The following is a 23,956-nucleotide window of genomic DNA, read 5'->3' on the forward strand; positions in this document are numbered from 1 at the left end:
CACGTCACAGGGGTGGGGGGACTGGATGAAAGAAGGTGAAGAGATTAGCCAAAGAACATATATGCATAAACCATGGACACAGACAACACTGAGGTGAAGCCAGAGAGAAGGGTCAGGGGCTGGGTGGAGGTGGGCGAAGGGGGGGAAATGAGGGACATCTGTAATAGGGTTGACAATAAAAAAAATTAGTAGTGATAAAGAGAATGTATTCAAATCAAATTCATAGGAGTTGGGACCCAACCAATGAATTGCATTTTGTGATATAATAATTCTAATAATAATAATAATAACCTGAGTTTAAGAATTTTTCTTCAGTAATAACTAAGAAATATTTATTAGAAAATGTTTATTGTTGTATTAAATGATCTTGTGGAATTTATCAAAATAACCATTAGGTTCTTATTCATCAATCTTTTGCTGAGTAAAACATACAACTCAAAAAATTAGCTTCTTTGAATTTCCACTCACCCATTAAGGACAGTTTTGAAGGTGCCATCCTGTCTTTCCACTCTTCCTTCTTGTCTTGACTCTCTGTTGCCCCGTCAGTCCCTGAGCCTTTTGTAAAGATTGTACTAAGAACCCGGCTGGTGCGGCTCAGTGGTTGAGCATCAACCCATGCACCAAGAGGTCCCCTGTTTGATTCCTAGTCAGGGCACATGCCCAGGTTGTGGGCCTGATCCCCAGTGTGGGGCATGCAGGAGGTGGCCAGTTGATGTTCTCTCTCATCGATGTTTCTCTCTCTCTCTCTAAATCAATAAAAAAAATTTTTTTTTAATATTGTGCTAAGAAAAAGGAGAAGCTAAGAATCTAAAGAGGTCTCCTTGAGAAAGCACAGACAAGTCATGTTTGAATAAAGAAGAGAGAGAGCAATGGAAAGCTGTGGAGTAAGGAAAAAAAGTATAATATATGAGCCTTGTTTGTAGAAGTGATTTGGAGGTAAAACATTTTGGGGAGCAATTAAAGGGAGTGTGATAAATATGTAAAAGAAAAGTTTAGAGACAAATTTCTGGAAGTTTTCTTACACACGAAGAATGTATTTCTACATTTGACAGGTGTTGTGCATTCAAAGGAGCTTTTAATTACTGTGCAGTTATGTTTGCTAATATGATTGCATTTTCATGCAAAGCTGGGACATCTGTCTCCCTCTATTTGTGGGGGTTAAATTGTTGGTAAAGTCAATTATATTAGTGAATGTCCTTGTGGTTTTAAGATCATTTTGGGGAGAAAGACTACTTTGTTCTGGGGTCTTCCCTGGAAGAAGGAAACGGGGAGCAGCTGGGGCCCAGCGACCCGAGTCCACTAGAGCACCCTGCACCATCCATCCAGTGGACGCAGCTGTGTTGGCATGGTCAGCACACAGTGGGTGCCTGCAGCAGTAGCTGAAACCAGGCAGGAGCCAGAGCCCCGCCCCCAACAGCAGTGGAGGCTTGCCCAGGCCTGCAGCGGCTCTGCAGCCCGGAGGCTCCAGGCTCCAGGCCTGGGGCGGAGTGCAGCTAGCCCAGTCCCCAGGCCCCAGGCCCCAGGCCCCAGCCCCAGGCTCCAGGCCTGTGACAGCGCAGGCCCAAGGCAATAGCACAGGCTCAGGAGGGCAATGGCACCAGCTTGGGAGCCTGGCAGCTCCCCGCAACAGCAACAGTGACTAGGCTGGAGTAGAGCCCCACCTCCAACAGGCATTAGCAGCTCAGTCTGGCAGCTGAACCATCCCCAGTGGCATCAGCAAAGACTGATCAAGATCGGTGCCCCAGACCAAGCAGCAGGGCTAGGGCAGCTGAGACCTGCCCCTGACAATTGTAGCAGTGGAGCTGGAGTGGAGCCCCTCCCCGCAGCAGCAGCAAAATCCCAGGTGCAGAGCATCCTCAGCCCCCAATAGCAGTAAAGGACTGGGACCTGAGAGCACCCCCTGGCAGCAACAGCATCTGCAGCAGCAGCAACAGTGCGGACCAGAAGCTGATACTTGCCCCCAGCAGCGACTGATCAGGAGCTGAGCCCGATCAGGCAGCAGGGTCCCCCAGCAGTACACCAGCAAGACCCATGCACCCCAGCAGCATACCAAAGGGACCCACGAAACCCAGAAGTGCACCAGTGGAACCCATGAACCCCAGCAGAGTACCAACAAAACCCATGAACCCCAGCAGGACACCAGCTGGACCCACACACGTCAGCAGCATACCAGAGAGACCCACAAATCCCAACAGTGTGCCAGTAGAACCCACACACCCTAACAGTGTACTAGTGGAATCCCACATACCCCAGCAACATACCAGTGGATCCCCCACACCCTAGAAGGGCACCAGACGGACCTGCGCACCCCCTGGCAGCAGCAGCACATATTGGCAGCTAAGACCCATCCCCGGCAGCATCAGCAGAATCTGATCAAGAGCGGTGCCCCAGCCCAAGCAGCAGCCAGTCTCGGGGAGTCAAGACCTGCACGGCAGACAATTCCAGCTGCCAGGTGCCAACCCTGCAGAACTCACAGCAGACAAGAGAAGCCATATCCCAAAACAGGCTGGGAGGCACAGCAGCCGTAATTGATACACACTGACCTGCCTACACATTCCAACATCCTTCACCAGGCTTAGAACTACCATGCTAAAATGGTGAGACAAAGAAACAGCACCCAAATGAAAAAAAAAAAAAAAAGAGGAATCACCAGAAATGGAACTACAGGAACTAGAAGAAAGTAACTTGTCAGACAAAGAATTCAAAGCAATGATTGTAAGGGTGCTCAAACAATTTGGTGAGAACTACAAGCAACTTAGTAAGAATTATAAAAAGCTCACTGGGAACTACTTCAGCTTAAAAAAAAAAAAGAGGTAGAAACAACGCATAAAGAGGTAGAAGTTATACATAAAAATCAAGAGAAAATAAAGAATGACATAGCTGATATGAAAAATACCTTAGAATGGTTCAATAGTAGATTAGAAGAAGTTGAAGACTGAATCAGTGACTTAAATGACAAGGTAGAGAAAAACAACCAAAAAGAGCAGCAAATGGAAAAAAAGTTTAAACAGCAAGAGGAGAGTTTAAGGGATCTGTGGGATAATACAAAATGTAACAACATTCACATTATAGGGGTATCGGAAGGAGAAGAATCAGAGAAAGGAATAGAGAACCTGTTTAAAGAAATAATGGCAGAAAACTTTCCTAAACTGGTGAAGGAAAAAGTCACACAAGTCCAGGAAACACAGAGAGTCTCAAGCAAGATGAACCCCAGAAGACCCACAGCTAGTCACATCATAATAAAAATGGCAAACATTAAAGACAAAGAAAGAATCTTAAAGGAAGCAAGAGAGTCCGAAAGTTACCTACAAAGGAGCTCCCATTAGACTGTTAGCTGATTTCTCAATAGAATCGCTGCAGGGGAGAAGGGAGTGGCATCAAGTGTACAAAGTAATGCAAGGCAAGGGTCTGAATCCAAGACTACTCCATCCAGCAAGGCGATCATTCAAAATTGAAGGAGAAATAAAGAGCACTGATTAAAAAAAAAAAAAAAAAAGCTAAAGGAATTTACCACCACCAAACCATCACTGCAAGAAATGCTGAAGGAACTATTGTAATAATAATAAAAAGAAGAAGAAGGAGGAGGAGGAGGAGGAAAAGAAGAAGAAGGAGAAAAAGAAGAAGAAACAGACACAGAGAAAGAGGAACACAGGCATCAAATAAAAATGGCAACTAATAACTATCTATCAATAATAACCTTAAATGTAAGTGGCTTTAATGCTCCAATCAAAAGACATAGGGTAGCTGATTGGATAAGAAAGCATGACCCATATATATGCTGTCTACAAGAAACTCACCTCACAACAAAAGACTCACACAGGATGAAAGTGAAGGGATAAAAAAAATTTACCAAGCAAATGGAAATGAAAAAAAAAAGCTGATGTAGCAATACTCATCTTACAAGATAGACTTCAAAACGAGGGCCTTAATAAGAGACAAAGAAGGTCACTACATAATATTAAAAAGATCAATCTGACAAGAGGTAAACATATACCCACCAAACCTTTGTAAACATATGCACACCAAATATGGGAGCTCCAAAATACCGATTTGGTCGAAATCCGAGGCGTTCGAGAACCGAGGTATCACTGTACATTAAAAAACTTCTGGAGGAATTTGAGGGAGAGATCAATAGCAATACTATCTTAGTGGGTGATTTTAACACTCCACTTACACCATTGGATTGATCTTCCAGACAAAAACTTAACAAGGATATAGAGTCCTTAAATGACAACCTACATCAGTCGGATTTAATTAATAGTTATAGAACATTTCACCCCAAAGCTGCAGAATATACATTCTTCTCAAATGCACATGGGACATTCTCAAAGATAGACCACATGTTAGGACTCAAAGTAAGTCTCTACAAATTCAAAAAGATTGACATTATATCAAGCATTTTCTAGGACCACAATGGCATGAAACTAGAACTCAATTATAATAAAAACACACAAAAACATTCAAACACTTGGAGGCTAAATAGCATGTTATTAAACAATGAATGGGTTACCAAAAAGATCAAGGAATAAATTAAAAACTTCCTGGAAACCAATAAAAATGAACACACAACAACACAAAATCTATGGGATGCAGTGAAAGCAGTTCTGAGAGGGAAGTTTATAGCACTACAGGCCTACCTCAAGAAACAAGAAAATACCCAATTGACTCTCTAACCCTACAACTTAAAGATCTAGGGGGAAAAAAAAAGAAAAGAAAAACCCAGAGCAAGTAGAAGGAAAGAAATAGAAAAGGTCAGAACAGAAATAAACAACATAGAGACTGAAAAAAACAGTTCAAAAGATAAATGAAACAAAGAGCTGGTTCTTTGAAAAGATACACAAGATCAATGGATCTTTAGCCAGACTCACCAAGAAACAAAAAGAGAGGACCCAAATAAACAAAATCAGAAACAAAAGAGGAGAATTAACAACTGACACCACAGAAATACAAAGGATCATCGAAACGTACTATGAACAATTATACACCAACAAATTGGACAATCTAGGCGAAATGGACAAATTTCTAGAAACACACAGTCTCCCCAAACTGAACTGAGAAGAGATAGAAAACTTGAACGGACCAATAACAACAAAGGAAATTGAAGATGTAATTAAGAAATTCCCAGCAAACAAAAGCCCAGGCCCAGATGACTTCACGGGGGAGTTTTACCAAACAATCAAAGATCTAATACACATTCTTCTCAACTATTCCAGAAAATTTAAGAAGACTGGAGACTTCCTATCTCATTTTACAAGACCAGCATAATCCTAAAACCACATGATCATATCAATAGATGCTGAAAAAGCATTTGACAAAATGCAGCACCCATTTCTGATAAAAACGCTCAGCAATGTGGGAATAGAGGGATCATGTCTCAACATGAAACACCTACAGCCAACATCATACTCAATGGGCAAAAACTAAAAACATTTCCCTTAAGAACAACAACAAGACAGGGATGTCCACTTTCGCCATTCTTATTTAACCTACTACTGGAAGTCTTAGCTACAGCAATTAGACATGAAGAAAAAATAAAAGGGATCCAAATTGGAATGGAGGAAGTGAAACTGTCATTATTTGCAGAAGACATGATATTGTACATAGAAAACTCTAAAGACTCCATCAAAAATCTACTAGACTTAATAAATGAATTTGGTAAAGTAGCAGGATACAAAAGTAACATCAAGAAATTGATGGCATTCTTATATACCAACAATGAACTCACAGAAAGAGAAAATAAAAAAACAATCCCATTACAATCGCAGCAAAAAAATTAAGATACCGGAATAAACTTAACCAAAGAAATAAAGGACCTATTTGCAGAAAACTACAGGTCATTGAAGAAAGAAATGGAAGAAGATATAAAAAAGTGGAAGCACATACCTTGTTCATGGATTGGAAGAAATAACATCATTAAAATGTCCATACTACCCAAAGCAATCTATAGATTCAATGCAATTCCCATCAAAATACCAACGACATACTTCACAGAACTAGAACAAATACTTCAAAAGTTCATATGGAACCAAAAAAGGCCCTGAAGAGCTACAGCAATCTTAGAAAAGAAGAACAAAGTAGGAGGGATCACATTACCAGACATCAGGTTATACTACAAAGCCATTGTAATCAAAACAGCCTGGTACTGGCACAAGAACAAGCACATAGATCAACGGAACAGAACAGAGAACCCAGAAATGGACCCAAGACAACATGCTCAATTAATATTTGACAAAGGTGGTAAGAGCATACAGTGGAGTCAAGACAGCCTCTTTAATAAATGGTGTTGGGTAAGTTGGACAGATACATACAAAAAATGAAGCTAGACCACCAACTTATACCATACACAAGAATAAACTCATAATGGAAAAAAGACTTAAATGTGACTCGTGATTCCATAGAAATCCTAGAAGAAACTGTAGGCAACAAAATTTCAGACATAATACGCTGCAGAATTTTCACTGACACATCACCTAAGGCAACAGAAACAAAGGAAAAAAATGAACACATGGGACTACATCAAACTCAAAATCTTCTGCACAGCAAAAGAAACAACCATCAAAATGGGAAGGGAGCCCACTATATGGGAGAGCATAATTGCCAATGATACATCAGATAAGGGGTTAATTTCCAAAATATATAGAGTGCTCATACAACTCAACAAAAGGAAGACAAAGAACCCAATTAAAAAACGGGCAGAGGAGCTAAATAGACACCTCTCCAAATGACAGAGAAAGATCAAATTCAGAGTTTTGTATTCTTAGCCTAACTGGACTTATTTCTACAATATAGAACTGTAATTCTCGATGAATACAGTTTTTGTCGTCAGGTTTTGGTTGTTGTCTTCTGTCTTTGTGTGTGGAGGTGATGGGGGAGGTGTGAGGTCAGCTCCTGCCCCTGGCGTTAGGGTTCCCCGTTCAGTTCCAGGAGGGACGCAGGGCCCTGTGCGCACAGTGTGTCTGAGGTGTAGCAGGCCCATTCTGAGCGCCTGGGGGTGCAGCATTGAGCAAAACAGGCAGAATTTTCCATTGTGCAGTTTACGTTTTTAGTAGTACTTATATTTTAGAAAGAAGAATAAAGCAACCTAAAAATGGCCAAAATCTTGGACCACATTCTCAGATGGTGCTAAATGCTTCAGGGAGAATTAATGTGGGAAGAAGGGTGAGGGATGCCCCTCCCCCGCAGGGCCCTGTGGAGCGTAGAGCTCAGGCCGGTGGGTCCCCAGGCTCCCGGCCAAGAGTGAAGGGGAGTGAGCATCAGTGTCTGCTGAGACCAGTCCCTCGTGGCTCGGGCCAGGTGATGGAGACACCGAGAGTCTGTGCTGACCGACGGAGGTTCTTCGTGTAGGAAAGAGTCCCTAGACTCCTCCTATGAGGAACATGCTCCAGCCTCTTTTTACATATGAGGAAAAGGAGCCGGAGAGAAGTTAAACCAACAGTGAGGTGATGGCCAGAGGGAAGGGGGCAGGGGCTGGGTGGAGGTGGGCGAAGGTGGGGGGAAATGGGGGGCATCTGTAACAGTGTGAACAATGAAAAAAATTAGTAGTGATAAAGAGAATGTATTCAAATCAAATTCATAGGAGTTGGGACCCAACGAAGGAATTGCATTTTGTGATATAATAATAATAATTCTAATAATAATAATCTGAGTTTAAGAATTTTTCTTCAGTAATAGCTAAGAAATATTTATTAGAAAATGTTTATCATTGTCTTAAACCATGTGGTTTAACTTCTGTAGCTGAAAAGGTTTTGAACTCAGCTGTGAACTCGAACCCACAACCTGTATTTTGCCCACTGTATCCACTGCTTCCTAAGTGAGGATGTGGAGATCCCCGAGGGTGTAAACATTAGACATTAGCTGAGCCTCAGTTTCCCCTCAGAGCCATCCCTGGCCTTTCATCATGCGTTTGTGCACCTGTTCTACAATCTATCTGTATGTTCTGCCCACCCCTCCCATTAATCACATTATTAATGTATTATCTGCTGAGAGAAACTGCCATTAAGAGACCTCATTAAAATGTCAGATGATGCATTTTTGTCTTCAGTAGTCCAAAATTTTAAAGAAAAGCTTCAGTTTTTCTAATAGAACGTGTTTCTTTGTTGTTAGTACCTCTTGGTGGGCTCTTTCTTTCCACACCATAGTGTTTGAATTAATTCAGTCTCCTAACTGTTCTTCTGTCAAAATAAGTTCTTCTGAAGGTACCGTAACGTGGACTAAGCTTACCAGGGGCCCACTTCCCCGCACGGTAGCTGTGGTAAACCATTTGGTATTAAATGCTGCTTACCCGTTGTGTCTACTATTTTGCCAGCCTCCAGGAGACTGGCAGGCACTTTATACAGCTAACGTGCATACTGAGGGTGTTTCGGTCCAAAGTGCATTTGACCAGGTAAGGGTCACCTGCATTTTTGAGCTGAGAGCTGCAGATTTGAAAATCCAGAGGGGCAAACCCTGCCAGGGTGGCAGCTCTTTCTTTGTAAGAGACCAGACGCCCCTCCTCCGCCATCTCTACCTACAGTTCACCTGCGCCTAGTGGGCCCTGCGCTTCTGAAAGCTGATACTGCTTTTCTAGAAGGTATGAGGGATCTGTGGATGCCTCGCTGGGTTAGCTCAATGCCCCCATTCTGTTTACAGGGAGAGGGACAGCAGCCGGGAATCACAGTGAGTCTGAGATTTTTCTCGCTTTCTTTCTCTTCCTCATTTGTTTTGCCCTTAGGACAGGCTACTGGAATACTAGTGTCCATGCCAGTAAGTCAGCGCCGGCGGATCTTTCTGCAGGTGTTAGACACCTGGAAATCCCAGCTAAGGTGCAGCCACGGGTTGAAGCTCAGCTGGCTTGTGAGTGGGAGAGACGTTGGTCCCACCTGACGCCTCTCTCACCATTCTGGGTTCTGTAAGGTCACCTATAAATGCATCAGTGTGGAACAAAGGAGCAAATCCAAACATTGGGAACGCTTAGGGAAATCAGGGAGGACATTCTGGAGACATTAGATTTCGAAGCCATCATGTCTTTTCTTTTTGATAAAATAAATAAATAAAGAGGAAGAGAAAAGAAAAGGAAGCAACAAAGAAAACGTCCTTGTTACAATTCTTGGTTCCCCTGTGTCCCTGTAGTTCACCTGGACCACCTCTGGGGCTTTTTATAATTGGGGGCTCGGCCGGATTTTGAACCTAATCACAGAAAATCCCTCGAGGCGAGGACATGTCCTCATCTTCACACGTAATTCTAATCCATGGGTGTAATTTTTTTTAAAGTGCCACTACCTAGTTCTGAAATCTCAGTATCCATCAAAAACTAGGAAAAATGCTTTGAGTGTCAGATACGGGTTTTCTGTCCAGCTAAAGTAAGTCTATCGAGCGCCGATTCGCTTTAGAATATAAAACTGAGTACATTTTTAAACGTTCTTTCTCCTTTTGAAAACGTACATTGCTAAATTGTGCTTTGCAATCCTCTTTGGTATTTACATTTTACTTGTGTTATTCAAATGCTGACTTGTAATGATAAACTTTTTCGGTGCTATTAAAGGAGAGTCTGTTATGGCTGGTGTGGCTCAGTGGCTGAGCGTTGACCCAGGCACCAAGAGGTCACTGGTTCGATTCCCGGTCAGGGCACATGCCCAGGCTGAGGGCCCGATCCCCAGTGGGGGGCATGCAGGAGGCAGCCCATTGATGTTCTCTCTCATCGATGTTTCTATCTCTCCCTCTCCCTTCCTCTCTCTCTAATCGATAAAGAAAAACCAAATTAAAGGAATGTCTGGCAATGAAGAGCAGATGGAAGGTGTTTTCATTTCGTATGCTCAGCTCAGGGGTGGAAAGAGGCAGGGTTTCTGCCCAGCAGAGCTGGAGGAGAACTTGTTAAGGGGCTTGTACATTACCATTCAGACTAGTCTGAGACAAAACTGTCCCCAGGTCGATGTGTCCTTCAGGCTGCTCCTGAGGGTCAGTCTGTGTCGGTCATGTGAGTCAGCAATGGGCCCATCCTCTGAAGCACATGACGTCACATGCCTGCCTTCGGGGAGGGGGCGCTCCAGCACTCCGCAGAGGCCCCTCTTCCAAGCAGATTCACCTGAATGGTGTCCCTGGCCCTCTGTATAAAGAATAACACAATCCAAATCCTTCACAAAATCTTTGAAATCTTGTACAATCTGGCTCAATCTATTTTTCTAATCTCAATTTAAATTTTTCCCTTCAGATACCCTTAAACCAACGCCCCCAATACTATGAGTTTTTACTTAAGTAAGCAGTTTGCTTTTGCAAAGATTGACCCCCTTGGTTAGAAAAACATTTTTTTTTTATTTTTCTCTGCAGGCTAACACTTTGGTTATCATTATTCTGAAAATAACACCCAAATGTTATTTTTTAATTGCCCCTAGGCAGATGACTTTTTCTTTCTGCTTTTGTAGTACTTTTGACTCAAACCTATGATTGAATGGTTCATTTTTATTTGGCCAGTTTTCCATATTATATTATGAATTTTCTGAGCTTAGACACTATGATTTCTTCCCATTTAAACCCTCAGCACCAAAGCACAATGCTTGAACTATCACAGACTCTCAGTGGGAACCTGTATGAGAAGTGGATGGATGGATGAAGGATGGATGGATGGATGATGGATGGATGAAGGATGGATGGATGGATAATGGATGGGTGATGGATGGATGGATGGATGGATGATGGATGAATGAATGGATGGATGAAGGATGGATGGATGGATAATGGATGGGTGATGGATGGGTGGATGGATGGATGGATGGATGATGGATGGATGAAGAATGGATGGATGGATGATGGATGGATGATGGATGGATGGATGGATGGATGGATGGATGGAGGATGGATGGATGGATAATGGATGGATGATGGATGGATGGATGGAGGATGGATGGATGGATAATGGATGGATAATGGATGGATGATGGATGGATGGACAGATGGATGATGGATGTATGAATGGATGGATGGATGATGGAGGAAAATATTTTCCTTTTTCTCTGTCTCTTCTTTTGCTCTCTCTCAATCCCTAAAATAAGAAAAGCTAAGTCCCAAATATCCCTCAAAATTAATTTACCTCATAAATGAAGCCAATGATATTTTTTCCTTCTTATCTTCCTTCCTTTGTTCCTTCCTTTGCTCTCTTCTTCAGGTAGATATTTATAGCCTTCAGTGTTCCAGGCAAAATGCTGACTGTTTGCTGCACAGCGATGGATAAGACATAATTGTAGCATTCGTGGATATATCCCGTGCTATGGGGAGACACGCACAGACAAAAGCTAGCTGAATGCAGGAAACACTTTTCCGCAGTGTGGATGCCATGAAGACATAAAGCAGGGAACGAAAGGCCACTGGGGCAGCGGCCATGATAAAAAGGGGCAGCCAGTCACATAAATATCTGGGGGAAGAGCATGAGGAAGATCAAGAGCCAGGTTTCTGAGGTGCGAACAGACATGGTGGGTCTAGGGACAAAAGAAGGTCAGTGTGGACAGAGCACAGGGTCACAGGCGCTGAGCTCAGCCTGATGTCCAGTGCAAGGACCAGTGGCCACACGTAGACCACGATGTGCCGACAGGTGATCCCAGTCATTGACAAGGACATTAACTTGGTTCATGTGGGCAGGTGGTGAACAGTGAGAAAGCAGCAGGGCCAATGCCCTGGAAGACCTGAAGGGGCAAGGAACTTATTGGAGTCGGAGCAGTAGAATCAATTGAGCTGCAATACAAGCAGTGGTGGTGTGAGGGTCGGTAAGTTATTGGTTGGTGATCATGAAGTCTAGGAATGGCCATTGAAATAGTGGTTAAATAAGAATTTGAAAATGACAGATAATAGGGAGCTCGTTAGAAAACACTGGAATCACCCTGCCGGTGTGGCTTAGTGGTTGAGCATTGACCCATGCACCAAGAGGTCACTGGTTCGATTCCCGGTCAAAGTACATGCCCAGGCTGTGGGCCAGATCCCCAGTGGGGGGCATGCAGGAGGCGGCCAAACGATGCTATCTCTCATCCCTGTTTATATCTCTCTCTCCCTCCCCTTCCTCTCTCTTTAAAATTAATAAAGAAAAAAGAAAAACAAACAAAAAAACACTGGAATCAGTGTGTGGACAAACCCTTGCAAGAGTTCTGATGGACACTGATCGTAGTCCTTAACTGGTGTGATAAGAATGGTCTGTGTTTCAGTGTAGGCCTACTTAAACTCAGTTAAGGCTGTACTTCTAAGATCATTTTTTCTTTTCTATATTATTTACACTCTTTCCTTATTTTCTCTTTATCTTGAATTTTTCTTTGTGCTTTATTCACAACATTTATTAAAAGAAAAAAAAGACACACAGAAACCGCAGGACTAAAAGGTTCTGATTATGCTGAAAACATTCAAAGATCATTGTGTGATTGCATTTGTATCTCCCCCTTAGCCCATTCCCTGATACATCGTTTTTATTGAATAAATATTTGTAGCCTTGAATCTAATTTTGGAGTCGTCTTTAATTTAACAGTATTTCATATCATTAAGTCCATTTAACAAATGAGCTCTACTTATATATACTTTTTTTTCATTTTCTAACATAAAACGTCTAATCTTTTTGTTTCTCCTTCAAAGTCTTAACAAACATTTGTAAATGTGAACCAAGTGATTAGACTTAGCTTTTTTTTTTATCCTCACCCGAGGACATTTTTCCATTTTTTGTTCAGATAGAGTAGGAGGGAGGGATAGGAAGAGAGAGAGAGAGAGAGAAACATCGATGTGAAAGGGACACATCAAGTGGCTGCCACCCGCACGATTAACCAGGGCCAGGGACAAACTGCAACCGAGGTACATGCCCTTAGCAGGAACCGAACCCGGGTCTCTCTGGACCACAGGCCGACGCTCTAACCGCTGAGCCAAACCGGCCAGGGCTAGACTTAGCATTTTGGTGAAGCCTTACTTGTTGCTGAAAAGATTCCTTGTCCGCTCCTCCTTCCACAGCACCTGTCCCCTGTCGCCTGTCTTTTCCTCTCCAGCCCCGCACGTGGCTTTCAGAGCCTCTGCACGTGGCCAAGGCCCTGCCCCACCTGCAGACCCGCTCACCCCACCATAGCCAGTGGGACATGAGCTAACCACCCGGAGCTCTCTGGATGAAAGTTGTGCAAACGGTCATTCTGCTGGGAGGCTTTCTTTGAGGACCATTCTCATATATCACTGTATTCATGGTGTCCACAGGGGTTCCGAAACGAGGGAGAAGTGTTTCTGGGTGAGCGCACTTCAACCAGGTGCACAAGTGTGGGACTGCAGGGGAGAAGCTGGCCTTCGCATTCTTATCCGTGTTTATTTATGTTGAGGTTTAATTTATCTAGTCATTGCAGGGTTTTATTTTATGTATTTATTTTTTATTGGTGAAAGTATTACAGATGTTCCTCCTTTTTCCCCGTTGACCCCCTCCTCCTCACTCCCCCCCCCTCCTGCCTTCCCCAAACTATTGTCTGTGTCCATTGGCTGTGCATATATGCATGGAAGTTCTTTGGTTTATCTCTTCCCTCCCCACCGCCCTTTCCCTCTGAGGTTTGTGGGTCTGTTCTCTGCTTCCATGTCTCTGGATCTATTTTAGTTGCCAGCTGATTGTGTTCATGAGGTTCCATAAATGAGGGAGGTCAGGTGCTACCTTCTTTCTCTGATGGGCTTATTTCGCTCAGTATAATGCTCTCCAGGTCTGTCCAGGTCATCTCAAAGGGTACAGGTCTTTAACACTAGCCCCGTCTAACCTCTCTGACCTAACCCTCAGCCCAGAGTGAGGTGCAGTCATGTGCTATCTTGGGGCACTAAGTGTACATGTGGAAGAAATTCAGATTTTTGGCGTCCTCAGAATCACATCCGTATCTTGTGGAAGAGCTAGCAGACATGGCTCGGAGCCGCTGGCTCTCTATCCCATGTGGCCACGCTCGGAAAAGCTGGTCCAGGGCTCGCTGGGACCTGCCCCGGCACAGACGTGATGATCCGAGCAGTGCACGCCCCCCAGGTTCATTGGCGCAGTGGGGTCCCTGCCTCCTCCATGTGCGTCACTGCTGGGGACAGATGGCTGCTTCCTCTCTGTCCTCGTTTTAACTCTGCCTCTTGCTCGCTCCCTTTCCATGTGGCCTTCCTTCCGCTGGTGCTAAAAATGGAGGCTTTTTATTCTGGGCCCGGGTTTTACTTACTCTTCAATTTCGCCCTTCCCTTTAAGTCTGAAGGTCCGCGTTGCTGAAACCGTACAACTGTGCGGAAATCTCCCTGTTCAGCTGCGCACAGCAGCAACCAAAGAACAGGTTCTGCCCAAGGAGCCTCAGCATATGTTGTGGCTTGACGGGTCTCAGCTCAGAATGTTGCGAATTAAACGATCAGATTCTATCTTTAGGAGCAAAACTAGGAACGATGAGGAAGCAGCATGACGTGCCAGAATGGACCTAGTCCCATCTCTGTCGACAGGACCCAACTGCATGTCCCCAGGCAGCTTGGTTAACGTCTTGGGAGCATCATCTAGAAGTGATGATTAGGATAGAAACTCTTCACCGCCTTCCAGCTCCGTGATTCCGTTGGAATGGGACTCTCGGGGGCGTCTCCTTTGTGCTAGCTTGCTTCTTTAATAGCTTGATGAGCATTAAAATGCTCCCTTGCCTGTTCTAGAGGCCACACTCTTTCTGAAGGAAGGCTGTACATTGTGTTTGTAACATTATTGTTGAGGATGTTTTGTAGGACCAGACCCCAGATTTTCACAGAGAAATGGGGGCAGGTGATGTCTGTGATGACCCATGTCCTGGTGGATAACGATGCACTACAGCTCATTTCTTGGCGGGCAGAGAACACAGCAGACGGTGGCAGGGGCGGCTGTGAGGCCCTCGGGACCGGCGGGGGCAGAGTTCGCAGGTGTGGTTTCAGGGTTAGACATGTTCTGGGGCCTTGAGGACGGCTGATGTTTCCCCAGCGCCTGCTCTCCACATCTGAAACCAGAGTAAAAAGCCTGCATCCTTGGGCTTGCTCGGAGGGCGGCACGCTCTTGGCGTCGGTGGAGGGCTGAGCATCGCGCGTGGCGCCCTGGCTGGGGTGTCGGGCGGTAGCGCAGGCCCCGGGGCGCCTGGAGCCGCAGGTGCTCGTGGGAGACGCGATGCGCTGCTCCCGTGCGCAGGCGGGAGACTCTGCCCCTGGGTCGTCTCCCAAGTCCCTGTAAGTCTGAGTCGTCGAAACGTATGCGAATGGTGAGGGCGGGTGGAATAAATCACCTCGAAAGCTTTTGTAAATTGAAGGTCGCCTCGCCTTGAAAATGCTCATTTCAAGCTCACACACCCAAGAATAGACCCGTCGGATTTTCCCAACTCTCCAAAGAACCAGTGCTGAATGTGCCAGACGTTGTACGAAATGATTTCACTTGGGTCATGCAGCTCCATATTAGATTAAAATAGCTACAAAAATATGATCCTTACCATTTTCTTTAAATTTTTTTTTTCTTCATTGATTTTAGAGGGAGAGGAAAGAAGAGGGAGAGAGAGAGAGAAACATCGATGAGAGAGAACATTGACTGGCCGCCTCCTGGATGCCCCGCACTGGGGATCAGGCCCACAGCCTGGGCGTGTGTCCTGACCGGGAATCAAACTGGCGACCACTTGGTGCAGGGTTGATGCTCAACCACTGAGCCACACCGTCTGGGCAATCTCCATTTTCAATATCAATTTCCCAAATGCATTAGAATTGAAATGGGAGAGCAAACATACATTTTTAAGAACTGAATTATTCAGAAACACGTTTGTCAAATGTGGAGTGAGGAGGGATCTAATCTATGATCTCCTGTCGGCGTACAAAGGCGGGGCCTGAGGGCTGCCGGGCCACCGAGCTCAGCGGTGACGAGGACGGGCCACCCCTCAGGCTGCTGCTCTCGCTGCAGTACTTTGTGGCATTTCGGGAAACAAGGATTCTTTCCTCTTAGATGGAATCCTGAAACACATGGTACACATGCAAACCCTCATACATTGTTTCCAAACGATCGCTGAATAGTCTGAATTTACAAATGCTCCAATTGAGTGTGACTGTTTTGACTGACTTGTTACCCATGGAGACATTTCTCCCCTTGGTTTAATTTACTTAGGAGGGAAGAGTGAAATTGCCAGTCACAATAGTTATCAAAAAGATAACGGAGTGGAAATAGTTTAGTCCCTTTAAATTGCATTTCATCACCTATTTTTGCAGGGTAAAATAAATGTATGGAAATGTTGGAAGATGCTCAGCGAATTTCAAGTGCAAGAAGTATTTTAAAAGTTTCCTTGTTCTGCACACTGTATGTCACAAGAGCAGCCCACTAACAACACGGTGACATTTTAATGGTGTGCGGTGAGTGGTCCCCTTTGCTGGGATGCACATGTGAGCCCAAGGAATCCAAGGTTCCCTGGATGTGTCTAAATATTCTTGACGCTAGGAAGTCAGTGAACAGACACACACTTACAGTTAGACTGGACATGAATGAGAACATTAATTAAAGTCTAATAAATATCAGATTCCTTAAATAAATAGCATTTGAAAATTTAATTGAATTCATTGCATAGTGCAGTGGTTCACTTACAGATTCAGTACATATTTACTCTCTTGATGTAAGGACTTAAAATGAGCACCTTAATAGTTCTCATTTTCTTGGATTGATAAGATATTTCTAACTATAGAATAGTCCCCAAGGCTTCTTGCCTCAACAAGAGACTAGCAATAGTGGAACAATACTTATTAAATACTGAAACCATTTCATATGCATCATATACATGTTTGTGCATGTATGGTTATAAGTTGGAAGAGAGGATGCACCTTAAATATTTAGTCTTGAGATGTCTAATTGGTTATCTTTATAGAGAAACAATATAAACAGGTAAAGGTATCATTATTATTATTGCTATAAATTTTTCAGTGAGAGAGGAACCCAAAAGAATACGTTCATATCTCGTCTTCGGTACATCTCCCTTTTTCCTCTCTACTCAGAAAGGAAGTGGTCTAGACAAAAGTCGGTTTCTGGTTTCTGAGATCTTGGACCTGAGGAGGCTTTATTTTTGGCCCCCGGGCCTTTGGTACCAGCGTGTTCTGTTGGAACTGCAGAGTTCAGGGGAAAGAACGGACTTCCACTAATCACTTGATCATCCTGGAGTCTGAATTTTCTGGTTGGATTTCTTGGGCTAAATTAAACACACTGGTGCCTGATCACGTCCTTGTGCCGTGTGACCCAGCATTACCAAGACAGTATATGATGGGTGGAGATTCGTTTTCTTACCAGGCTCGATTTCCTTGAGTTACAAGGTTAGCTGTGGAAGGACACGAGGATGTCACCGCGAGGCACAATAGGACTCCAGGACTGCACAGTGCTTGTGCTCCGGACAGACGCTCTGGCGTGGAAAATGGCAGGCCAGCTAACTTAGGCGGGAATGACTAGACTTGAGCAAATACATTCTTAAAATGTCGGTTTGCATCTGGAGCTTTTATTACAGAATGCATTCTTGCTTGAACACCCAGCAAAGTACATTTTAAAAACTTAATTGTAACCCCTCCCCTTAAAATCTGAACTTTATCCAGTGAACGTTTGTAGTTGTCTGAAACCTTGGGTGATATAAAGTTCCTTAGCTATGGAGTTTTTTAGAACCTTAGGTTTGCCTTTTGTGTGTCTGCCCAAAGCAATCAAGCGAGTTCACGTAAGAGGATTAGATGCTGGTGTCTGGTTCCGTGAGAATGAGAGAAATGTGTGGTGATGCTGGAGGGGTTCCAGCTCGGATCTGATGGACAGGGCCCTCTGAGTCACTCATCTGTCATCGTCACCATGTTTTCGTGTGGCTGTTGACTGTGCCTTGAAGGGTTGCTGGAGGGGACCTAATGTTTTAGGGGAAAAAAGTCAACATCCCTGCCATGAGTAGTTGGAACATCTTTGGACCAAGCCTTTTCGTCGCTAAAACTGTGAAGAGAGGAGAAACAGGTGATAATTGGTCTTGGCTGCGTTTCCAGATAACAATTTGAGATTTTCCTCAGGGATCACAGAAATGAATAAGAGGCCAAAATGTAGATACCCTAATAACTAAAAGCTGAAAAGAGCCAGTAAACAATGTTGGTGTGGAATGTGCTTCCAAGTGAAATTTATGGTTTTTAAAATGTCTACGTCTTCAGGACTTTGGGAACACCTAAGAATAAACATAACCCCCCAGGCGTCTGAGTGAGAAGGCCATCATGACATGCGAAGAGTGCAAATGGCATCGGGGACCTGAGATTTCCTTCCCAGCCCCGAGGACAGCAGTCTAGAACGATGTTTTGGATTCATGTGCAGTTCTTTACATTTGCTGTGCCACTGGCCCTCTTGTGCCTGAACCGAACGCCCAAGGTCCTGGGCAGCCAGGGAGAGGGAGAGGGAGGGATTCCACAGAAAAGCGGACGTGCCCCTTCCGTGGAAAAGATGACCGTCCGAGGTTTGACTCTGCCGGTGGGTCTGAAGGAGTCATATGCCTACTCGCAAAAGGGCCGCGGTAGGATCTCTCAGGGCGTCGCCAAAACTGCAAGGCGCCGGACTGCTGGTTGCAAAGCCGTGCGGGGGAGCGGCTGCGCTTGGGGAGGACGTCCCGGAAGGACTTGCCGTTGGAGCTGGAGCTTCAGAATGTCTGCGTGTTCTGAATTGAGGAGAAGAAAATCTTTGGAGAAAAAAATCTAATCGTTAAAGAAACAGAAAAGGATTCCAATAACAATCAAAATCCTGAGATGTCAGTGATCCTGTGATCGTCATCTCCTGGCCATGCAGTATCGCTGTGACATGTCACCTTGGTTTATTTTCCTGCGCCACTTGTCATTATTCAAGTTCAGTTAGTTAAGGTTTTCTACCCTTCCCCAGAATGCGACTTCCATGAGAGTAAGCACCTAGAATGACAACTGACAGCTATTAGACCATAAGATACCTTCCTTGGATGGATGGATAATGGATGGATGGATGGATGGATAGGTGGGTGGATGGGTAGATGAATGGATGAATGGGTGGATGGGTAGATGGATGGATAGGTGGGTGGATGGGTAAATGGGTGGATGGATGGGTGGGTGGATGGGTGGGTGGATGGATGGATGGATGGATGGATAATGGATGGATGGATGGATAGGTGGGTGGATGGGTAGATGAATGGATGAATGGGTGGATGGGTAGATGGATGGATAGGTGGGTGGATGGGTAAATGGGTGGATGGATGGGTGGGTGGATGGGTGGGTGGATGGATGGATGGATGGATGGATAATGGATGGATGGATGGATGGGTGGATAGATGGATAATGGATGGATGGATGGATGGATGGATGGGTGGATGGATGGATGGGTGGATGGGTGGGTGGATGGGTAGATGGGTGGGTGGGTGAGTGGGTGGATGGGTGGGTAGGTGGGTGGGTGGGTGAGTGGGTGGATGGGTGGGTGGATAGATGGATAATGGATGGATGGATGGATGGATGGATGGATGGATGGGTGGGTGGGTGGATGGATGGATGGGTGGATGGGTGGGTGGATGGGTGGGTGGATGGGTAGATGGGTGGGTGGGTGAGTGGGTGGATGGGTGGGTAGGTGGGTGGGTGGGTGAGTGGGTGGATGGGTGGGTGGATAGATGGATAATGGATGGATGGATGGATGGATGGATGGATGGGTGGGTGGATGGATGGATGGTGGATGGGTGGGTGGATGGATGGGTGATGGATGGGTGGATGGGTGGGTGGGGGGTGGGAGGGTGGGTGGATGGATGAATGGATGGATGGATGGATGGATGGATGGATGGATGGTGGATGGTGGATGGATGGGTGGATGGTGGATGGATGGATGGATGGGTGGATGGTGGTGGATAGATAGATGGATGGATGGATGGATGGGTGGCTGGGTGGGTGGATGGGTGGATGGATGGGTGGGTGGGTGGATGATAATGGATGGATGGGTGGGTGGGTGGATGGGTAGATGGATGGATGGGTGGATGGATGGGTGGATGGATAGATGGATGGATGGATGGGTGGATGGGTGGGTGGATGGATGGGTGGGTGGGTGGATGGATGGATGGATGGATGGATTTCTGAGCGAGCTGTAAAATCTGAACAGTGTGTGCCAAGTAAAAGCTGAGACGGGAACGGCAAACTGGAGGAAGGAAATGGTGCGGAACCACTCTGTCTCCTTCGCCTCAGGAAAGCCTTCGCCGACGGTCTGAAAGCAATCTAGCTTGTCCTGAAGGAAAGCGTGACCCTAAGTGTGGGCTGGGACAACTGATTTTTAAAGTGGATTTTCCCTTCTGTCATGGATAAAAGCTTCGGGAAGGCCCACTCAGAGTGTGACAGATTGAAGGTTGACCTAGATTGGTCGTTTCCATGTGAAACGGACCCATCGCTCTCATCAGGCACAGAAAGGAAGGACACGTAAGAGAGAGAAAGAAATCTCCATCTCTCCAAACCAATGACCGTGCCATGGAACGGTTCACAGACTTAACCGTGCGCTTTGAAGGTCTCGCCTCTGCTGCAGAACGAAACTGCCATATGGCCTACACTGAGGCCGTTCATGTGCACAGCCATGTGCTCTGCCTGGTTCATGATGAAATACCAGCTCCCGGCTGGGAAGTTAGAGCAGCACTCAGCCCCTCTCAGCAAGAGGCCGCTGCTTGATGTATTCCGTGCGCTGGATTCGGCAGGAGCCAAGGGGAAGGCCTGGCAGGGTCGGAAATGCAGCGGGACTTGTGAAAACAAGCGTTTCCATGCACAGATGCTACGTCTCGGGAGCTGGGCTTCGGATGGCTTCGCTACCAACTGACTGTATTTTTGTTTCAGTCCTTTTCATTTTCATCTCTACCGGCATGTATTTGAAGGCATCTTCTACCTCTAAGGCGTTTGAAAAATGTTTCTTGGGAAACAAGAGGCGTACAGTGGATTAAAGTAGTCTCTTTTCTGTATGAGTAACATTTCATCAGCCGGACACAGTGTCTGAAAGGGGGAGGGGCTGTGGAACAAGGATGACCTCACCCAGACCAAGGCTCAAATGATGACCCTACTACCAACTAGTTCTTTAGCTTTAAGTAGGTGCACTAGTCTAAACAAAAAGACAATGATGCTCACTTTTAGGGCAGTTGCAAGGAACAAATGACAATGTATGCAGCTGTGTGTGTTGATGTGTTAATGCCAGATTTGCTTTGGAAAAGTGGCCATAGACACAGGACCGAGCACCCCTTTGCGCAGCAGCCGTGTCTCTGCCAGCATGCTCACACGTGTCCACGTTGCCACGGGGCACCTGTCTGCATAGGGCGGAGTCTGCCAGCATGCTCACACGTGTCCACGTCGCCACGGAGCACCTGTCTGCATAGGGCGGTGTCTGCCAGCATGCTCACACGTGTCCACATCGCCACGGAGCACCTGTCTGCATAGGGCGGTGTCTGCCAGCATGCTCACACGTGTCCACGTCGCCACAGAGCACCTGTCTGCATAGGGCGGTGTCTGCCAGCATGCTCACACGTGTCCACGTCGCCACGGGGCACCTGTCTGCATAGGGCGGTGTCTGCCAGCATGCTCACACGTGTCCACGTCGCCACAGAGCACCTGTCTGCATGGGCGGTGTCTGCCAGCATGCTCACACGTGTCCACGTCGCCACGGAGCGCCTGTCTGAATAGGGCGGTGTCTGCCAGCATGCTCACACGTGTCCACGTCGCCACGGAGCACCTGTCTGCATAGGGCGGTGTCTGCCAGCATGCTCACACGTGTCCACGTCGCCACAGAGCACCTGTCTGCATAGGGCGGTGTCTGCCAGCATGCTCACACGTGTCCACGTCGCCACGGAGCGCCTGTCTGCATAGGGCGGTGTCTGCCAGCATGCTCACACGTGTCCACGTCGCCACGGAGCACCTGTCTGCATAGGGCGGTGTGCTCAGAGCCACTGGCCTGCCTTTCAGCGTCTTCCCTGCTCTCCAGGTCTGAACTCCGAACAATATCACTTCCCAGTGAAATTCCCGGATAGATTGCGTGGTCAAAGCTGATAGCTGGTAACATTTTCACACGGGACAAAAGCTTTTCACTCTTCTCCGTACCTTGGCTGCTTGGAACTAGTCTTCAAATGGACTCTCCCCGCGAGCCCGCCCCGAGCCTCAAGGCCGTACCCCGCTCATGTCCTCCCTCCTCTCCCTGGTGTCTTCCCTGGTCTGGCTCTGTCTGTTTGTTAAGTAGATAACAATGAAATCATCTGTGCTTGCCTACTGGACTCTCTTTTTAAACTTGGTCATTCTAGCCCCTAGCTTAGGGCTTTGTAGGCCTTCTAGAATATGTGTCGAAATAACCACACACACACACGTGGAATAACCACACACACGCACACACACATGTCAGAATAACCACACACACACATGTGTCGGAATAACCACACACACACATGTTGGAATAACCACACACATGCACACACATGTGTCGGAATAACCACACACGCGCACACACATTCGGAATAACCACACACACACACGTGTTAGAATAGTCATACACACACATGTGTCGGAATAACCACACACACGTGTGTAAGAATAACCACACACACACGTGTTGGAATAGTCATACACACACATGTGTCGGAATAACCACACACACATGTGTGTAAGAATAACCACACACACACATACACACATATAATCAAAATGTTCTGTTTCTCACTCGCTGTTTGCTTCCCCATTTTATATTGCTATCTGTCTAATTGATCTATTGACATAAAATCATTTTAGCTGATTAAATACCAGTCATTAACATTATACATTATGTTATAACTAGTACAGCGATCAACGAAATGTTAACAGTCTATGCTTTGATTCATGTTTATTATGCAACAAGCTACGCTGAGACTTTATGCTCCAGTCACTACATCCTGTGATGAGCGTGTCTTCAGGAAAGTGAACTGGTAGGAAGTCAAGTAGACGCAGATCATGACAACGCATGAGGACGTGAGATGAAACCATAAGCTGTGGGGATCTGTCAAAAGCCCCCCTCTCTGAAGGGAGCGACAGTGGCTTAGTCCTGACTGCCGCGGGGGAGGCGTGGGAGAAGGGACCTGCGGAAGGAGCCTTCCGGGTGGAGGGGCACTGGGTGTCAAGGCGGAGGTCAGAGGAAGCATGTCGCTTTGAGGAAATGGGCGTCGTTTTCGAAAGGTGTGGGATGTGGAGTGGGAGGCAGGCGGGAGCAGGGAGGAGCGAATCCAGGTCTATGTCTTTGCAAGAAACTAGGATTTCATCCTGCGGGGTAATGGGCAAAAACGGAAGGATTTTAAAATGTGGAATGGAATGAGCCAACACATGTTCAGGAGTGAGTATTCTCACAGGGGGGCACCTGTGGAAGCAAATAGGCAGGAGGGTCTTATAATAACCCAGATGAGAAATTATGAGGATGTAATGTACTCCCCAGCAATGAAAAAGGATCAGTGGAATTTACAGTCCAGCTATGTCTGCAGAGTACAGAAGGGGGAGCCTGCTCTGTTGTCAAAGGCAATGCCATCTACCTTGATAGAACACAGATAAGGCACATATGCCACGGTAAAGGTGAGAGGAAATAAGAAAGGACTTGGGTGTTGGGCTTGCTAGACTCTACATTCTAAGAATGCAAGGCTTACACGCATCGTGTTTACGAGTATATCACCACCATCGGCCACATTTGCGGTTATTTAACACATGTGTCTGTGATCCAGTATCTCTGCTGAATTGATGAATGAGTCCCTGTGGAACCGGCAGCCTGCAAATGTCCAGGAGCGTCGACACTCTGCAGTACCAGGGACCTGCAATAATGTAATGAAGATGAGAATCAGTTAGGAAAATTAATTTTCCTTTTGGAAGCTACCACCAACACAAGAGCAGAAAAGATGATACCCTGGCCTCCTAAGCAGCGATTCTCACAGAATTGTAAGATCCGTCTCTGTTCCCATCACTTATCCAAACCTCACCCAGTTCCGTCCACTGTTTCCCAGCTCTTCTGAACCAGACCCTAGAGGGAAGTGAG

At 45.9% G+C, this 23,956-nt stretch overlaps 1 protein-coding gene across 1 annotated transcript in view; it reads left to right on the forward strand.

The window, feature by feature from the left end:
• Nucleotides 1–23,956, forward strand: part of HCN1 (hyperpolarization activated cyclic nucleotide gated potassium channel 1) — a 334,018-nt gene that overhangs the window by 289,148 nt on the left and 20,914 nt on the right. The gene's annotated exons all lie outside the window — the stretch shown is intronic.

This window comes from Molossus molossus, unplaced genomic scaffold, assembly GCF_014108415.1.
Source record: "Molossus molossus isolate mMolMol1 unplaced genomic scaffold, mMolMol1.p scaffold_m16_p_3, whole genome shotgun sequence".
Taxonomy (NCBI): Eukaryota; Metazoa; Chordata; class Mammalia; order Chiroptera; family Molossidae; genus Molossus; species Molossus molossus.